The sequence below is a fragment of the Fukomys damarensis genome, unplaced genomic scaffold (genome assembly GCF_012274545.1).
Source record: "Fukomys damarensis isolate Sample0158 unplaced genomic scaffold, DMR_v1.0_HiC HiC_scaffold_10, whole genome shotgun sequence".
NCBI lineage: Eukaryota > Metazoa > Chordata > Mammalia > Rodentia > Bathyergidae > Fukomys > Fukomys damarensis.
The window spans coordinates 27,469,010-27,475,255 of NW_022900922.1; the positions used below are offsets into that span (position 1 = coordinate 27,469,010).

The 6,246-nt window shown below is 38.1% G+C and overlaps 1 protein-coding gene across 2 annotated transcripts in view; it reads right to left on the reverse strand.

Annotated features, from left to right (window-relative positions):
- The window catches only part of Rnf182 (ring finger protein 182), a 56,849-nt gene extending 50,613 nt beyond the window's left edge, over positions 1–6,236 (reverse strand). Inside the window, exon 1 of one of the 2 annotated variants that reach the window (XM_019207313.2) lies at positions 5,826–6,236. The gene's annotated coding sequence lies outside the window, so the exon portion shown is untranslated. The other variant, XM_033761908.1, reaches the window with a different exon arrangement.
- Positions 6,237–6,246: the final 10 nt, after the last annotated feature.

The following is a 6,246-nucleotide window of genomic DNA, read 5'->3' on the forward strand; positions in this document are numbered from 1 at the left end:
TTTTTTTTTTTTTTTTTTTTTGGTGACTTCCTGAGAACTACTTGCTCCCTCTAAGGTCACGTGACCACACCTGGGATTCCAAATCTGCCTACCAGGCAGCCCTGATTGGCCTCTTTCCAAAGCATACAGTCACAACCAACCATCTTCCCTGCAGCAGAAAGGCATTTTTTGCTGATAATCAACAAAGCAATCAGAGTCAACTTCAGACTGTGGTGTATCCACACAAATCATGTTATATTTACCTATTCTGTATGGTCTTGGGTAAGCTATTAATTAGCATTTTACAGATGAGGAAACAAGAGTTATCGTGGAAATCAAAATAGATAGCTCCTATAGCATACTTAATGGGGTTCTTGGCACCAAGTAAATGCTCAATAAAGGGAAACTATTATAATATTTATTATTAAAAGAACCTACAGAACTCTGCTTAATTACTTGCCTTTACGGACACCCATCTCATATTTAATCCTACTTTTCATAGAGCTTACAAGAAAGATCCATGAAATTAAAATGCTTAATCATTCTTCTGTGGAGACCATGAAAACGTGTTATGGGGGCGGGGGTGAGAGATAGCAGCTAAAACACTAAGAACATTAAAAAGACAGTGTAAATTATTTTGGAAGATCCATTTTCTGCTCCCTCTGACTAGAATAATCAAAAGCTTAATCATAACTGCCAGCATAAAATTAAGCTAGCTAGTGTTTTTATGTTTATTTATAACTTTGAAGACATGAGCATTAGAATCCAAATAAATTGAAAATAAAATTGTGATACTTGATTTCTAATGATATGCTTCAAATAACTAAATCTCAAAATAATTTTACAGTGCCCTCATGATACATTTTGAAACTTAGATAACTAAAGTAAAACTACTAGAAGAAACTTCTGGGTTTTTTGAGACAGGGTCTCCCTATGTAGTTCAGGCTGGCCTTGAGCACACACACTATGCAGACCAGGCTGGCCTCAAACTCACAGCAATCCTCCTGCCTCAGCCTCCAGAGGGCTGGGACTAAAAGCATGCACCACCACACCCAGCTACTACAAGGAACTTAAATCAGTTTCCTAAGATGTTAAAACTGCAATGACCTTGGAACTAGATTAAAACATCACAGTTGTACATGACATAAAATATGATCTGGTCTGGGGACATAGCTCCGTGGTAGAGTGCAAACCTGACATGTGCAAAGTCCTGGGTTTGATCCTCAATGCTGAAAATAAAACACTTTTAATTATATAATAAGGACCATATACTTTTGCCCACTATTTCTTTGGTACTGGAAATAAATAGGACACAGTTCTTATTCTTCAGAAGTTTACAGGCTACACTATATGTATTTTTTTAAACACAACCTGACAAATTCTTTTTTAAAAATAAGGATGTTCCTTTGTATAGGAAAGAAGAGTGAGAAAAAAGTATCACGTACTCCTAAGGACAGGTCAGGTGTAGCCAACGAAAGAACAGGGGAGCCCAGGCTGAGGAGCCCCAAAAGGCACTGCCAATGGACAAACATTGCCAAGAAACAGTATATTCACATGTATATAGCACCATAGGATATGTATATTCCTTCAATATATGAATATATAACAAATGAAAAGACCGACTACCTTCAGAAGTATCTTTTCTATGTACAGACAATAATACTGGTACATATCCCAATATACTCTACGTGTCCTGTTCTATGACTTTAGAATTTGTTTCTTTGCATTAAAAAAATACAGAAAATAAGATTTTTTTAAAAGTCCAACCATAATCATCAGTGCCATTACTTCTACACTTAATAAATATCAATAAATAGAAAATAAAGCTGGCTGAACTGCTGGACATAAAGCCAGAATTCTGGCAGTATATTTTATGCACCCTTAGGTTAACATAATAGAAAGCAATCGCATTGGTTTCCTTATTCATAAAATAAGCATAACGACAGAACCCTCCCTCATAGGGTTCTCATGAGGAATAAATGTAAAGTTCTTAGAACAGTGCCTGCCCCACAGGAAACACTAGTAAGGGAATGATTGATCTCAGGATTGATTGAAGAAAGATGGAAATCAAAATGACGGCAATCATACCAAACATGGTCTCAGGAAGCCAATATATAATAAGAGAACATGCCAGATAAGACCATACAGAAACCTTTTATGGTAGATTTGTAATTCAAGAGCTTGAGTAAACATCTGTTCGATAGAACTGTGCCTGACACATCACATAGTGAACAAACTGTGTAAAACGTTGTTTCTGCCCTGAATGACTATAGTTATAGGAGAGGAAGATGGTTCACAATCAACTGGGACTCAGAAACACAACTCCTCAACAAATACATCAAACAGTTTAGACAGACAGTTTTATTTTATAGTTGCATTACTGTCTTGATTATCTTAATTATGTACCTGATCAATTAGAATACATTACCTATATGGAAAACCTTTGCTCTTGGGCCTTAATTTTTTATTTGCAACATTCAAAGTAACATGTAAACCACAATTCCAGGGAGTCACATTTTAGTTGGAAGGAAAAGTGAGTGTTGGTGACCAGGAACAGCATCCCTGCTGCGGGAGTGACCACAGTCAGAAAGCCACCTAGGTAAACAGACCTTTGGTAATTGCCAGGGAGTCTCCAAGGTGTTAGGAGATGATTAGAGCCAGGAGAGTCTTCCTTCAGCCCTTCCCTTCATCACCGTAGCCCTCAGGCTCTCAAAGAACACTAATCTCCCTTCTTAAAACCTTTTAACTTTGGTTTTCACTTTCAACAGATTATAAAGTAAGCAGGGATCTAGTACAAGACATTTAGGGAAATAAGCAATCAATCACCCAACAGGATCCCAAACTTTTCTATCCACCATACCATCTCTGTGAAAGTCCAAAATGCGAAATATTAAAAGATTGTAACATGTTTTAAATGCACACCATTACAAACTAAGTTTTTAATATTTTTCTGGGTGAGTTACAAATTAACCAAATAACTCTTTTCAGTGTTGTTGTTGTTTTCGTACCAGGGATCGAACTCAGGTCCTTGCATTTGCAAGGCAAGTGCCAGAACCACTGAGCTAAATCCCCGGCCCAAAATCACTCTTTTTAAATAAGATCTGGAATATAAGCCTTTTTAAAAGCATTATGGAATTAACAGATAAGTTTTTCCCTAAAAAAAGAGAGGCTGAAAACTAAAGCACAAGAGAAAATTTGGGTGTTGTATATAGTGAGCTATAAATAAAATAATCATAGCAGTTATAAAACAAGTAATTCCTCAAGCATAAGAGTTCAGGATGATTTTCATCATGTAACATGGAAAACAACTGGCAAACATTTATTGACTGATGTCCAAAACTGTACTATAAAACTACTATAAATAACTGGCAGATAATGAAACCAATCATTTACCTTGTACCATGTTTATATCACTCAATTATAAATGCCCCCGCCCAGCACTTGTGGTTTACAAAAGGGCTTAAGACATCTTACCCTCACTTTAACTGATAGCACAAAAAAAATGGAACATGCCCACAGTACTTTCTCAACCTCTATCAATCATTATTAACAATCCTTGCCACTAAACACCACTTCCTGTCCATGGTCATGTGTCTCCGTGCCTTTTCTCAGCACAGTGGTTATGATCAATACCCACAGTGCACAGCAGGTCAGTTAACAATACCTAATATTTATAGCATTTTTCCCTGTGGTCTCAGGGTCCCATTCTTCTCCAGAGCCACAAATGTAATCCTAAGTGTTTAGATAATAAAGAAATCATTTTTTAAAAATCATCCTTTACAAATGTGCTCTTATAAAAATGCATTCTTACACACTGCACTAGATGATAAATTATCAACCAGTAATCATGTTATCACAGTGCAACTAGAAATTGTAACAGAATGTTGACCCAGAAAGAGCAAAGGGAAGCTTAAGTAGCTTTAGGCTGCCCGTGCAGGCGTATATAGTGACAAAAAACTGACTCTCAATGGCATAAATAAAATGTTAATCCAAAAATTTTAAAGGGCCTTTCTTGGCTTGTTTTCTATCTTTGGGTATGCTTGATAAATTGAATTCTGCAGGTAGAACAAAGACTATGGTAACTACTTCCAGACCATATTGTGCTGCTTATATAAAAAATTAGGACTAGCGTTCCTTCATAAAATTAAGACTCTTAAGAATACAGGAAAAGACGAACCCTCCTGTGAGTCCGCCAAAGTAACGTCTACTCCTCCATAAGTGAGGATGTGCAGGACCATTTCTTGCTTCCACCAGGTGGCTAATCTAGGCCACGGGTCGTAAAGCACATTTCCATTTGCATTTCTGAAGGTGATACTATGCATTCCATAGTATTTTTTTTTCTTGTATTATCTGGTTATGCACATACCTCTGAATGCTAGTAACACATATAAACATGCCAGACGACTGTCATTCACTGCACTGACACAGCTTCATTTCATGCTTCAGAGCTTTTATAATTAAACCACTACCACAAAGAAGTGCATACATGACTGTTTATTTCTGTTTAATGACTTTATTTTTTGGTAGAAAATGATACATCTTTGAAGATGCTGAACTATAATGAATCTTGTGCCTGTGTAAGTTGGCAGCAAAGCCAAAACACGCGTCCCTATTGTGCTAAATTAACACTGATATCTCGCTTCTTCAGCATTTAGTCTAAGGGCTGCATAAATGTTTAGACTAAAATGGCCCAAAGCACATTCAGCACCTGTGCATTTGTTTGTTAGGTTTTCTAACAAAGATCTGAATGCTGCTGTACTCTTGGTACTTTAGAAAGAACACAAAAATAATTTATTTCTGGTATAAAATACAAAACTACATCCTGAGTCTATCTAATATGCCTAGCCTTCAATATTCTGATTGCCTTTCATGCTTAAGTGAGAAAATACTTATTTTGACTCTTGGTTATCTTCTCAAAACAAATCTACTTCATTTTAATCAATGTACAATTTCATTACCATCATCAAAGGGTACTGAGCTGAGCATCTATGAATCACTCTCCAGATAAAATTCAGTTAAAAAAAACTCAATTGTGAAATAATCTGCAAATTGTTGCAACTTAAATCCTTTAGTTTCCAATACAATCTGCTAATGAAGTGGCATTATTTAAAATTGCTAGCAAATAAGAACAGACTTAGAAGCCTAGTAATCAGCAAGCTAACAGGTGTTTAAATCCCCAAAGAGGAAAGAATATTGGATAATCAGTCTATGCTGACACCTCTAGTAGCTGTAATACCCAGAATTCTAATCAGCTTAATGATAATTTTAAATGATCAGTGCCTGTTTGACTACCTACCTTCTAGCAAAAATATAATTCCTTGCATTTCACATAATGTTCTCTAACTAACCTATTCCAACACATACATTATTTTCCTAAATTGAGTATATAATTTAATGGGTTGGATCATCTCCCAGCTATTAATATGACAGTTCCCCCAATTAGATCATATTCACAGGTATACAAGTTCCTTCTGAACTGATCAGCTGTATTTCTGAAAAAATAAACCTGTTCTCTGTCGTTCATATTATTACAGGTAAGAACCGTTCTAGCTACCCCCAAACAAGTTTTCACAATCACGTTTTCAATTTGTTCTTTGTGTGCTCAACAAAGTATCGCGAAATGATCTCCAGACTTGGGGCTACTGAGGAAGGAGGGGGGATCCGTAACTTAGGCAATTCCCCATCCAATTTCCGAATGCCCTAGGCAATTGCACCCAAGTCTCGCACCACACTCATAAACACTGATGCACATACCGCCTGCTACCTGCCTTCCCAGGAGCTCTGGCTGGCTTCCTCACACGTAAAACCGAGACATTTCCGAATTCTTGAAAGCACGCACACAATACCTTCCAGAAACAATGGCAGTGGTCTGGGCGCCGAGCACCCTCACCAACAAAGTCCTTGCCCGGCTGTGAACACTGGTACTGCTGGCTGGCGAATCGGGCTACCCTTCCCATCACTCAGTTACAGGTGCAAGACACCGTCCAAGGATAAAGGTCGTTCAGAGTCAAAAGACAAGCAAACTTCAGAAGCCACCTCCAAACGCTCAGCCCCCGGCATCCGAACGGTCTGACTTTTCAAGAATTTGTAAAAACCTCTGGTTTGGTTCCCTCGCTATGTTCCCATCCCATCCTGAAAGAGAGTAAGACAGGAAAAGCGAGCGTCCAAAGGTAAAAATACTGTCCTCGTCGCTGAGGAGAGTCCGGGCCAGGTGGCCCCGCCGCGCGGCCACGCAACTTGCCCGGGACGCAGCCGCTCGCGCGCGAA